The sequence below is a fragment of the Ranitomeya variabilis genome, chromosome 5, assembly GCF_051348905.1.
Source record: "Ranitomeya variabilis isolate aRanVar5 chromosome 5, aRanVar5.hap1, whole genome shotgun sequence".
In the NCBI taxonomy this organism is placed as follows: domain Eukaryota; kingdom Metazoa; phylum Chordata; class Amphibia; order Anura; family Dendrobatidae; genus Ranitomeya; species Ranitomeya variabilis.
The window spans coordinates 111,408,919-111,421,822 of NC_135236.1; the positions used below are offsets into that span (position 1 = coordinate 111,408,919).

At 41.6% G+C, this 12,904-nt stretch overlaps 1 long non-coding RNA gene across 2 annotated transcripts in view; it reads right to left on the reverse strand.

The window, feature by feature from the left end:
• The window catches only part of LOC143773412 (uncharacterized), a 115,740-nt gene extending 104,832 nt beyond the window's left edge, over positions 1-10,908 (reverse strand). For both annotated transcript variants that reach the window (XR_013215171.1, XR_013215170.1), the window contains exon 1: positions 10,796-10,908. This is a non-coding gene — a long non-coding RNA (uncharacterized LOC143773412). The remainder of the gene's footprint in view (positions 1-10,795) is intronic.
• Positions 10,909-12,904: the final 1,996 nt, after the last annotated feature.

Here is a 12,904-nt window from a genome sequence, read left to right on the forward strand (position 1 = left end):
GCAGTCCTGTGGGATTTGTGCTCGGGATAAGCCTTGCTGTTCTCGTGCCAGCGGGTTGCTTTTGCCCTTGCCCGTCCCGAAGAGGCCCTGGACACACATTTCCATGGATTTCATTTCAGATCTTCCGGTGTCTCAAGGAATGTCTGTCATCTGGGTGGTGTGTGATCGCTTTTCCAAGATGGTCCATTTGGTGCCCTTGCCTAAGTTGCCTTCCTCTTCTGATCTGGTTCCTTTGTTCTTTCAGAATGTGGTTTGTTTGCATGGCATTCCTGAGAATATCGTGTCTCACAGAGGATCCCAGTGTGTGCAGGTTCTGGCGATCTTTTTGTGCTAAGATGGGCATTGATTTGTCGTTTTCATCTGCCTTTCATCCTCAGACTAATGGCCAAATGGAGCGAACTAATCAGACGCTGGAAGCTTATTTGAGATGTTTTGTTTCTGCGGATCAGGATGATTGGGTGACCTTCTTGCCATTGGCTGAGTTTGCCCTCAATAATCGGGCTAGTTCCGCTACTTTGGTTTCGCCATTTTTCTGCAACTCTGGTTTTCATCCTCGTTTTTCCTCGGGTCATGTTGAATCTTCTGACTGTCCTGGGGTGGATTCCGTGGTGGATAGGTTGCAGCGGATTTGGAATCATGTGGTGGACAACTTGAAGTTGTCACAGGAGAAGGCTCAGCGTTTTGCCAACCACCGCCGCGGTGTGGGTCCCCGACTTCGTGTTGGGGATTTGGTTTGGTTGTCTTCTCAGTATGTCCCTCTGAAGGTTTCCTCTCCTAAGTTTAAGCCTCGCTTTATTGGTCCTTATAAAATTTTGGAAGTCCTTAATCCGGTGTCTTTTCGTTTGGATCTTCCGGTGTCGTTTGCCATTCACAATGTGTTCCATAGGTCTTTGTTGCGGCGGTACGTTGTGCCTGTGGTTCCTGCTGTTGACCCTCCTGCTCCGGTGTTGGTTGAGGGCGAGTTGGAGTATGTGGTGGAGAAGATCTTGGATTCTCGTCTCTCTAGACGGAGGCTTCGGTATCTGGTCAAATGGAAGGGCTATGGTCAGGAGGATAATTCCTGGGTGGTCGCCTCTGATGTTCATGAGGCCGATTTGGTTCGTGCCTTTCACGCTGCTCATCCTGATCGCCCTGGTGGTCTTGGTGAGGGTTCGGTGACCCCTCCTTAAAGGGGGGGTACTGTTGTGAACTATATTTCTTGGCTCCCTCTTGTAGTCACTAGCGGTATTACACTTGGATCATCTTTCTCCAGGTTGGTACCCACCTGGTTCGTTAGGCCTTGGGTGTTCCTATTTAGACTTCCTGGAAACTCAGTCTAGTGCCTTGAATCGATGTAGTCAGTCTATGTCTGTTTTCTCCTGACTCTTGTTCTTTGCAAGATAAGCTAAGTCCTGCTTTCTTATTTTTGTTTATTCGCTTTGCTTCTATTTTGTTCCAGCTTGTTCATAATGTGATTCCTGATTTTTGCTGGAAGCTCTAGGGGGCTGATATTCTCCCCCCACACCGTTAGTCGGTGCGGGGGTTCTTGGATATTCAGCGTGGATATTTTTGTAGGGTTTTTGCTGACCGTATAAGTCCGCTTCCTATTTTCTGCTATTAATTAGTGGGCCTCTCTTTGCTAAATCTAGTTCATTCTTACGTTTGTCTTTTCTTCTTACCTCACCGTTATTATTTGTTGGGGGCTTGTATTATAACTTTGGGGTCCTTTCTCTTGAGGCAAGTGAGGTCTTATTTTCTCTGAAAGGGTTAGTTAGTTCTCCGGCTGGTGCGAGACGTCTAGAATCAACGTAGGTACGTTCCCCGGCTACTTCTAGTTGTGCTAGGATTAGATATATGGTCAGCCAAGTTACCACCTTCCTATGAGCTGGTTTTTGTGTTTGCGGACTTAGCTGGAACTTCTGAGATCCTCTACCACTAGGATCATAACAGTTATCCCTTTCTCTTTCTCCTGTCCGTCATTGCTTACAGATGCAAGACACATATTGCTAATTTCCTATTAAATTTGAAAGATGTCCTGCAGTGCCATCAGCTCAGACCTTTCAATAACCTGTGGGACCCAGATTAATCTACTATTCAGAGACGTTTGTCAACAAGGAAGAAATAAGGCAACAAATCATTTCTTCCACGTGAAAACAAGGCCAAGTGACACAACTATGCACAAAACATATGAAATATAGTGCAGAAGAATGGCAGCAACTTCGGTGGACTGATTAGTCAAATTTGATATATTTGGCTATATTTAGAAAAGAATAATGTTTCCACTTATAATGTCAGCCATACCATATTACCATTAGCACCTAAATGCTTGATTAAAGCACCAAGCACCACTCCAGAATTTTTTATATCCTTTATGAGGGATCAGATATGTGAGTGCAACACATTTAATTACATGCTCACTGGTTTTCATGCATTTCAAGCACCATGGAAATTACCAAATCACACAGTGGTTGTGTCACCCGCGGGCTTGGAATGTCTGGCGGATGGCACAACACGCACAAAAATGGGATGGAAAAAGGGGGAGGAAGGTCCTAACAGTGAGGGATAGGGCACCTCATAACAACAACCTGTGCCTATCTCTAAGCTCCTATGACTCCCTATGCGGGTCATTCCCCCCACCGTCACATGCTTAATCAGCTATCACCTCACAATACTCTGGCTAGTGCACCGGCCGGCAAGGGCGCTAGCCTCACCACTGCAGATGGTATCAACACGGGGTAGTGACAAACATGAGACAGATAGGGAAAGGAAAAAATAAACTTAGCTCCAGCCTCTGCTGCCAAGCTCCACACCGCAGAGGATACAGAATCAGGAAACTGAGCTCCACTGGAGCAGCAGACTCACCACTGGCACCAGAGACCTGCAAAACTCCTGGGCAGGTCTTCATAAACAAACTTTATTACCATCAGTCAGCTCATGTGACTATTTAAAGTATGGTGGGGAGTGGTCACCACTCACATCAGCTGACCAGCAACAGAGCAGCTGCCAGCAAGGAAACTGACATTAACCCTTGCTGCCCTAAAAGTAAAAACCACATTTAAATTTAAGCAGAACCTGAGCTGTCACAACTCCAAAAATGAGTTGTAACAGGTTGCTATGTGAAACAGAGTTCACTTTTTAAAATCTTCTCAATGCAAGGCTATAGGAATTTATATAGATGCTCTGTTGCCTTGTTCTGGGTCCCATAGACTTGTAATGACAGTAGTGATTTCTGGAACACAGAATGATCTGGCAGCTTGCTGGAGCAACACGGGTGGGGCTGACAATGGATGACGATGCTGATCAGTGAGTATTCTCATTACACTAACATATCTGATCCCTAACAAGTGGGTCAAAAAAAGTCTGGAGTGTGTCTTTAAGTCTAGATTACCAAGTTACATTTATTAAGAAATATCTCTACATTTGCTGTTTCGCTCTCAACGGACATACAGTAAGTTGAGGAACATGGATTTACACCATGTTGTAACCCAACGTGACAACATAATATGTAACACATTTTTAAGTCATGTATACTAACTTTGTGTCACTTTTGATAGGATTACACGACACAATGGCTTTGCTGTACACAAGAATATGGGACATGATTCAGCTCCGAGTTTTACTGCAATATCAGGACTGTTCCAGTGTAACAATAAACATATCTCTTACAGGACTTTCTGCTCGGCTGACTCTGCACAAATCACCTGGAGAGTAATTGCTACAAGTTCCTTTTGTCAATACACCCCAGAGGTTTTCGTGCATTTATTTGATACAATGTGTGAGACTGTTCTTCCATGTAACAATTTAATGTCCCCTTCAGGATCCCCGACCTTTGTGTCTGTTCAAATTTCTTGAACTGCGAATAACCAAATAAAGAATATTTCATAGGTTTTCTGTGGAACATGAACGGCACCAGTCAACATAAGAGAAAATATTTCTTATGTTTTCAACATTTTTTCAAAGACACTGGGAAAATTCAGACATTTACTCTGAATAACATTTCTAAAATTTGGTTTTCTATTATCAGAGAAAGCCACATCTACTGTAGACTGTAGGTACTGGACCCCCGGGGAGACATGCTACAGTCATTATATTGGCTTTTTATACAGCACTGCTGACATTTCTATGGTGTCGGAGTGTCTAGCTGAGCTCCTATTTCCAGGCTAAATATGGAAATGCCTGTTAAAGACCTGGTGTTCATGAGCAAAGTGTATTCTGGTACATGCCTAGACAGTCTGTATTAAAAACTTGGTGAAGTGTCTTTTACGGAATTTTCTTCTATTTTTAACTGTTTCAACGGGAGGTCCTCAGATTTACTTAAAGGCAATATTTGTTTTGCTTTATTTAATCTATGCCAAAATGTTTGTTCATTCTGAGCATTCTTTTTGAAGATATGCTGATGTCGTTCATAAAAAGCAGGCTGAAGTGAAAAAGGAGGGATCATCCAGTCTATTCAGCGCTCCCAGGTAACATGCACCAAGCAACGATATTGCAAATCTTGGAAAATGTATTCAGAATAAAACAACGCGTTTCGGCTATACATTTGTTAAAAATAGCCTTCCTCAGGTATAGTACTACTTCAAGAATGAACAATTATATAGTCTGCACATATCAGCTTAAGCAATCAATTATGCTAATTGTTAGACACCCGGAGGTGACTCACCAGTCTATTTAACATTCAATAGCTTTCATTGCACAGCTTTAGTTCATATATATGTGAATCTAAAATAGCAGAAAACATGATAAAATATACTTCATACATTTTTTTTTAAATAGACTGGTGAGTCACCTCCGGGTGTCTAACAATCAGCATAATTGATTGCTTAAGCTGATATGTGCAGACTATATAATTGTTCATTCTTGAAGTAGAACTATACCTAAGGAAGGCTATTTTTAACAAATGTATAGCCGAAACGCGTTGTTTTATTCTGAATTAATTTTCTGAGATTTGCAATATCGTTGCTTGGTGTATGTTACCTGGGAGCGCTGAATAGACTGGATGATCCCTCCTTTTTCACTTCACTTCACTGTCTCCTGGCTGAGAGATCTGTTGTATCCAGACTGCTGCTGCAAACCAGGGAAACAAGGCATCTTGTTCGGACCTATTATGTCGATATGCTATGATACAAGCTACACACAAGGGGAGCATTTTTAACCTACATATTTGAGGTGAAAAAAATTATTTACATTTAGATCTGTGCCCCGATCTCGTTTCCCTCCACTCTACCTAGACCCTGTAGCCTTGGGGTCCTGTAAACTCTTGATAAAAAGCAGGTTGAGACTCTACCACCTCATAAGCCGTATGACTATCCTATTGACATCCTATCAGGCACTTCTTCCCATCGAGGCCAAATCTATTCCCTGTCACAGGCTGAGACTCATGCCATGTCTGAATATATTGAAGATAACCTTGCCAGGGGATTTATCCGAAAATCCTCCTCCCCTGCTGGAGCAGGTTTCTTTTCTGTGAAGAAAAAGGATGGTTTTCTGCAATCTTGTATGGATTACAGGGGTTCTATCCAAATTACTATTAAGAATAAGTACCCTCTGCCTCTCATCTCCGAGTTGATCAATTGACTTGAGGGTTTTCACAAAGCTCCACCTTTGCATCGAATACGTTCGTCACTGAGATGAATGGAAGACAATACCAGAGATGGCCATTATGAGTATCGAGTAATGCCTTTTGAACTCTGTAATGTCCCCACCATGTTTCAAGAATATCATCTTCCCGGGACTTTCTATACATGTATGTGGTATTATACAATATCTAGATGACATCTTGGTGTTCTCTTTCGATCTGCCTTCACACAGAAGGGATGTTTGAAAAGTCCTGCAGAGGTTAAGGAAGAACTATCTGTACGCTAAATATGAAAAGCGCGTTTTCGAGCAAACCTCTCTTTCATTTCTTGGGCATATCATCTCTGAGACCGGCTTGAAAATGGACCCCTAGAAGGTTTCTGCAGTTTTAAAGTGGCCTCTTCAAGATAGTCTGAAAGTCATCCAGCGGTTTTTCAGGTTTGCAAACTATTACTGCGAGTTTATTCCACATTTTTTCTCATTTTTTTTACTCCTATTTCTGCCCTGACCAGAAAAAGGGAATGTCTTTGAGTCTTTAAAGCAGGCCTTCTCCTCAGCTCCTGTGCTGCATCATCCAGATAATAACAAGCAGTTCTTTCTGGATGTGGATGCTTCCTCTTTAAGGGCTGGAGCCGTTCTAACTCAGAAGTCTTCTTCCGCTGCAATGGTGACCTGTGGCTTCTTTTTGAAGATCTTATCTTCTCTAGAAGGCAATTATTCTATATGAGATCAAGAACTATTGGTGATTAAACTGTCTGTGGAGGAGTGGAGCATTTTCAGGAAGGTGCTATGCACCCAGTGGTTATATACACGGACCACAAGAATCTTGCATATCTGCAATCCGCACAGCGACTTAACCCAGGACAAGCCAGGTAGTCTGTTCTTCTCCCACTTCAACTTTAAACTTCATATTCAGCTCGCAGAAAAGAATGTCAAGGCGAGCACTCTCTCTAGATCCTTCCAGTCTTCTAACCAGGAGGAGGAGCCCCAATACATCATTGAGCCCTACAAAATTTTTAAGGTGTTCCATTGGATTTGTCTTGTCTCCCCGGAAAGACTTATGTTGCTGAACCTGATACGAAGCGGGTCCTTCTCTAGGGTCACTCGTCCAAGTTGGCTGGCCATGCTGGATAAAAGAAGATGGCTTTCCTCATATCTCAACACTATTGGTGGCCATCCTTGTGCAAGGATATTGTGGATTTTGTCTCTGCCTGACCCTCTTGTGCCCAGAACAAAACTCTGAAACATGTTCTTACTGGTTGGTTACTTCCTTTGCCCATACCATCTGTTCTTGGCAGCATATTACAATGGATTTTATCACCGATCTTCCCGTATCGTCTGGGTGTACTTTCCACGGCACTTTGTCAATGTCCACCACAGAGACTGGCCCGTACTCCTGTTGTGGGCCAAATTATCGTACAACAACCATGTTAGTGAATCTTCTGTCAAATCTCCATTTTTTGTAGTCTAACGTCAACATCCCAATATTCAGTTCCCTGTCTCTACTTCCTCTGATATTCCAGCTGCTGAGTCCCTTGTCAAGGGTTTTCTAAAATCTGGTAGGACACCACATCCACATTATTGAAGTCCTCAGAACAAATGAAAAGACAAGAGATGTCTGGATCCACCTCTGTTTTGTTGTGGGGCAAGGTCTGGTTGTCCTTTAAGTATGTACGACTCAAGGTACCATCCTATAAACTAGGACCTCGCTTCATTGGACCGTTCGAGGTTCTAAAACAGATCAATCCAGTAGCTTACAAGCTCAGACTTCCGGCCGATTTATGGATTTCCAATTGTTTTCATGTGGGGGTCTCCTCAAGCCAGTTATCCTCAGCCTTGTTTTCAAGGATCCCCATACCACTCCTGCTCCAGTCATCACTGTAGATGTTTTTGAGATAAAGATCATTCTGGCCATCAAGAGAGTAAAAGGAAATACCCTATTTCTTGTGGATTGGAAGGAGTTTGGTCCTGAGGCGAGGTCTTGGGAGCCTAGGGTGAACATCCACGCCCCCTTCTTCCTGGAGAGACTCCTTGCAAGCTTGCAAAAGAGAGGTTGTAAAGCGGTGTACTGTACCGCCGGCATCTCTGTCCTCCAGTATTTGCTAAATCTACCATTCCTGGCCAATCCTGCCTCCTGTAAATTGGGGGTCGGCTGCCATCTACCCGAGGTCAATCGTGGTGTTGCACCTGGTTCCATTTCCCTCATCTCTCCTTGGATCGCGGTATTGCCAGCTGCCGTGCATCCGAGATCGGACTAAGTGAGGAACCTAGTCATGTGCCTCCAGGCTCTCCTCAAATCACGGCACAGTGATTCCACCACCCAGTCCATTACACCTTTTAATTTCTTTTATTTTTTAAAGTTGGATAACTCACTGAAAAATATTGCATGATCACTGTATTTACTGTATATATTCGCAGCTATGACCAAGAACACCGGAGACGCTCTCGAAATGCATTGCATTGGCCTTTCCCTCCCCCTTTTACCTTTCTATTTTTTCATGACAAGGATGTATTTTTAAAAAATCTATTTTTAAAATAAACGCATTGGTTTTATCTGGAGCTGGACTTTCCTCTTTGTTTCTGCCATTCTTACATCTGGCCAGTACGACACCCAAGCTCCACACACGAACTGTGGCAGGTGAGCTGGCTTTTCCTTTTTGCAATACTTATTTTTTGTGAGTCAGTGCAGATGCATGTACCCTGAACCACACGTATATAATTTCCTGGGCAGCCTATGCAAAATTAGAAGATAAATTTAGATAGAATTATCCATCACCATTTGTCCATAATGCTTCTTTTCAGAAGGGAGCTAAATAAAGCACATAAATGTATTGTAATGGTTTTTTCTATACAATAAAGTAAGTGAATGTTTCAGTTCTTTCAAGAAAAAATGTATGCTTTTATTTTCAGCAATACATGCAATTTTAATATTAATGATACTTTACACGATACAAAAACTGGATTAAACATTATCCCACACATAAGATTACAATCTCGACAAGAAAAGAGAATTAACTGCATATTGCAAAATAAATGCCTTTAGCTTCCAGTCAATGCATTAAGTAGTTTGTGAAGAGGGATTCTGGAAAATTAAGAGTTTTTTTCACTTTCGCAAAATTTATGAAATAATTTGCAATAATCTGTTTTTTATAAGCAGTCATAATAGACTGAAGAGAGGTTGACTGCAGCGTTCTTGAAAGGCTTTTCATATAGGCACATCTTGTTGGCGTCAAGTTCTGAGATCCTATTAGAAACTTTTGCAAACAGAGTACACTATAAGGATGAAAGTATTGGGACACCTACACATTATACCTACAATGGTTTTTATCATTTTGGATTCCAAATCCATAGTTATTAATTTTTAGTTACCCACCCTGCTTTGGTTTTCTTCAATCAAATAAATAAGGCAGCACACTGCGGTGCTAAAACATGAAACATGAAAATTGAACTGCATTACTGCACTAGAAATATGAAAACATGAGAGCGTTTAGTTCATAAATTGGCCAATTGATGTGTACCTGGTAGCCACATTAAGGCATCTCTCGAATACCAGGCCCTAGACATTCCTTTCCTCACTGAGAATAAACGTCTTCATCTGAATGGAAACCTACTGTGAATCCTCTTCTTAGACTAACATTCTCTCTCTCTGTGGAGGGGTAATGGACCTGTTGCGATTAAAACACCTGTGGCTAAGAGGCGGAGTGCTCAGTCAGAAGGCTAATGAATACAAATTTCAAAAAACTGACCGTCACATCCAAATATAGACTAAGTGTGAACAGGTGCTGAACCTAGAGTCACCAACTCGTATACAGTCAAATAAATAAGGCAGCACATTGCGGCGCTAAAACTTGCAAACATGAAACATGAAAATTGAACTGCATTACTGCGCTGGAAATATGAAAAAATTAGAGCGTTTAGCGCATAAGTTGGCCAATTCATGTATACCTGGTAGCCACATTAAGGCATTTCACCAAATTCACCAAACCCAGTAGCTTCCCTCACACTGCCAGATAGAGACATGTGATTTGTCACTTCACAAATCAATGTTTCCACTGCTTCATAGTCTAGTGATGGTGTGCTTTATAACACTCCGTTCAATGCTTGACATTGTTAAATTTTATTAAATCACATTTTCTCCCTGTCTCACAAGTAGTCCAAACAGCACATCCAAGCAATAATCACATCCTACTGCCTCCAACTCTTCATAGTTTTATTTCTTTTCATAGTTTTTAAGGTTGAGGGTAGACACAAGTCCAATTCATGCAACCTATAGCCAAACATGTTGTTTCAGAAGAAGGCAGCTGTTGCACCTCTCAAATCCATCTTTAAAGGAATCTGTCACCAGGTTTTTGCTATATAATATGAGAGCAGCATGATGTAGGGGCAGATACCACTTATTTTTACTCTAGCCATCTACTGCCATTTTCTACATTTTGTAAATTCACTTTTATTTCATAATTGCTCACTTACAAATTTGAATAAAAAAAAATTAAAGAACAAAAAATCACTATACTCCTAAGACAAATATCATAAGGAAAAAAAAAATCATACTATACCCCTAGATGAATAATACAATGAGAAAAAACTAAAATAGCAAAATAAATTGTGACTATAGCCCTTTATGACTACCATGAGGGAAATGACCTCAAAATAAAAAATACATTCTCAGTATACACCTTGAAGTATAGCGTCAGAGATAAACCTCGCAATGAAAAAAATCTCTGTATACCTCTAGATGGGTAGACTTTACTTCTATGAAAGAAAAGTCCTAATATTAAGAAGTTAATTCTTAGTCCACACACATGAATGCTCTGAGGGGAATTTGCAGAAATTGCATACTTGGTTAAAAAAAAATTCTAGATTTTCAAAAGTTATGACTATAATGTGCCCTCTAAGCAGTCATTTTTAGTGATGAGCGAATATACTCGTTACTCGAGATTTTCCGGGCACGCTCCGAGTATTTTTTAGTGCTTCGATTTAGTTTTCATCGCAGCAACTGAATGATTTACATCTGTTAGCCAGCATAAGTACATGTGGGGGTTGCCTGGTTGCTAGGGAATCCCCACATGTAATCAAGCTGGCTAAGAGATGTAAATCATTCAGCTGAGGTGAGGAAAACTAAATCTCCGAGCACTAAAAAATTTCTCGGAGGACCCCCGAGCATGCTCGGGAAATCTCAAGTAACGAATTCGCTCAGCACTAATCATTTTGAATCTGTCTATTGTCTAGTGATATACAGTACCTGTGGTGTTTTTTCATTCAGAGGATACCTAGTACAAGAGCTGTTCCTGGTCAATACAGAATGGGCTTTCCTATTGATTCATGCAGGTGTTTGCAAATCCTGCTTTTCCTGATGATACTGTCCACATGGAGAATGAGACACTGCCCCTTTATATATTCTGTAAGAGATGGATTGTTTTGTCCTCACTGGTTCCTACCTTGTCAGCAGGGACATGTTATGATGTGCTACTTGGCACATTCATCTCTCATGTAAGGATAAATTTAATTATAGAGACATGTGCAAACAGACCCTTGTTATCCTATGCTTGTGCTCAACTTTGTAACATTGTTGCTTTAGGTCTCCATATTGAAACTTGCTGCCTTGCACTTGAATGCAGTTTTTCTCCTACTCTTACTAAATACCAGAGCGGCTCCGTTTCTGCTGACATTGTCATTTTACTGGCATATGTGATGTTGTGGACACGTCTCCTTTAAAAGTACAAATTGTTCTCATTTTTTTATATCACAAGCTGCATATATCTTAAGGTAGGATCAACAGAGTAATCCTATTATTTCTTGAGATTAAAATTTTGCATGTCAAATGATACTAAATTAAATCATTAAGTGGTGTTAACAGGGCCAGGACACAGTGTAGGCAGGATATGCACCCTCCTATGGCGCTACCTCTTGCTTTTGTGGGAGAGCAGTTTCAAAAAAAACACTGGCTTCCTTTAGCCGCCGACATCCACACCCTGACGAATGGAGCACAGGTAAAGATGAACAGCATCAATAATTCACTAACACTGCTCTCCACTTTTTAGCTGAACCCAGCCATCATTCTATCCCTGCACTTAATTGTATTTGCATCTTTAAGAAGCGAATACAATTAAAGTGAGCGCCGGGACAGCAGTAGAGGAACATACTCAGTTACCTGCTTTACCGGTAACTCCAGCAAGACACAGGCTACTTTTGGCCTACGCCCTGTTTGAGGATGGTGGTGACGCCATCCAGGGGACTTCAGGTGGCACAAACACATCACTGCCACCCAGCACCCACTACCAATGAAGATACAAGTGGATATTGAGGCTTTGGTGGACAGGTAGCCTGGATTAGATGAGTTTTCTATTTTTCTCATATTATTTGGCAACTAAATGGGAAGCTGTGGGGGATATTATACAAGGGGTTAAGGGAACATCATATTATGTTAGGGACATTTTACTGGGGACAATGTACTTAGGGCTTGAGGGCTGTGGGGTATATTATACTGGGGCCAATGGGGACATTAAATTATGTGGGTGACCTTACTTTTTGGGGCTTCTGGGGAGCTTATACTGAGGGCTGTGGTGACCATACTGTATAGGATGTTGTGGGGGCCATTATATTATATGGGAGATTCTGTGGTTAATCATACTATATGGTGAGAGGTGGGAGACATGTCATCATACAGGGCACATTGGTGTCCATTATACTACTTTTTTGTAATGGATTCAAGGATTATGATTATTATTATTATACATTTTATAGTGCCATTTATTCCATGGCGCTTTACATGTGAAAAGGGGCAAATATAGACAAATACAATAAAACATGAGCAAAAAACAAGGCACTAACAGGTACATAAGGAGGGAGGACCCTGCCCGCGAGGGCTCACAGTCTGCAGGGAATGGGTGAGGAAACACTAGGAGAGGGTAGAGCTGGTTGTGCGGCGGTTCAGTAGGTTGAGGATCACTGCAGTCTGTAGGCTTGTCAGAAGAGGTGAGTCTTCAGGTTCTTTTTGAAGGTTTCTATGGTAGGCGAGAGTCTGATGTGTTGTGGTAGAGAGTTCCAGAATATGGGGGAAGCACTGGAGAAGTCTTGGATGTGGTTGTGGGAAGAAGAGATGAGAGGGGAGTAGAGAAGGAGATCTTGAGAGGATCGGAGGTGGCGTGTAGGAAAGTACCGGGAATAAATATAGATGGGGTGCACTCCCATAACAATAACGATACCAGGTAACATAGTAACATAGTAACATAGTTAGTAAGGCCGAAAAAAGACATTTGTCCACCCAGTTCAGCCTATATTCCATCATAATAAATCCCCAGATCTACGTCCTTCTACAGAACGTAATAATTGTATGATACAATATTGTTCT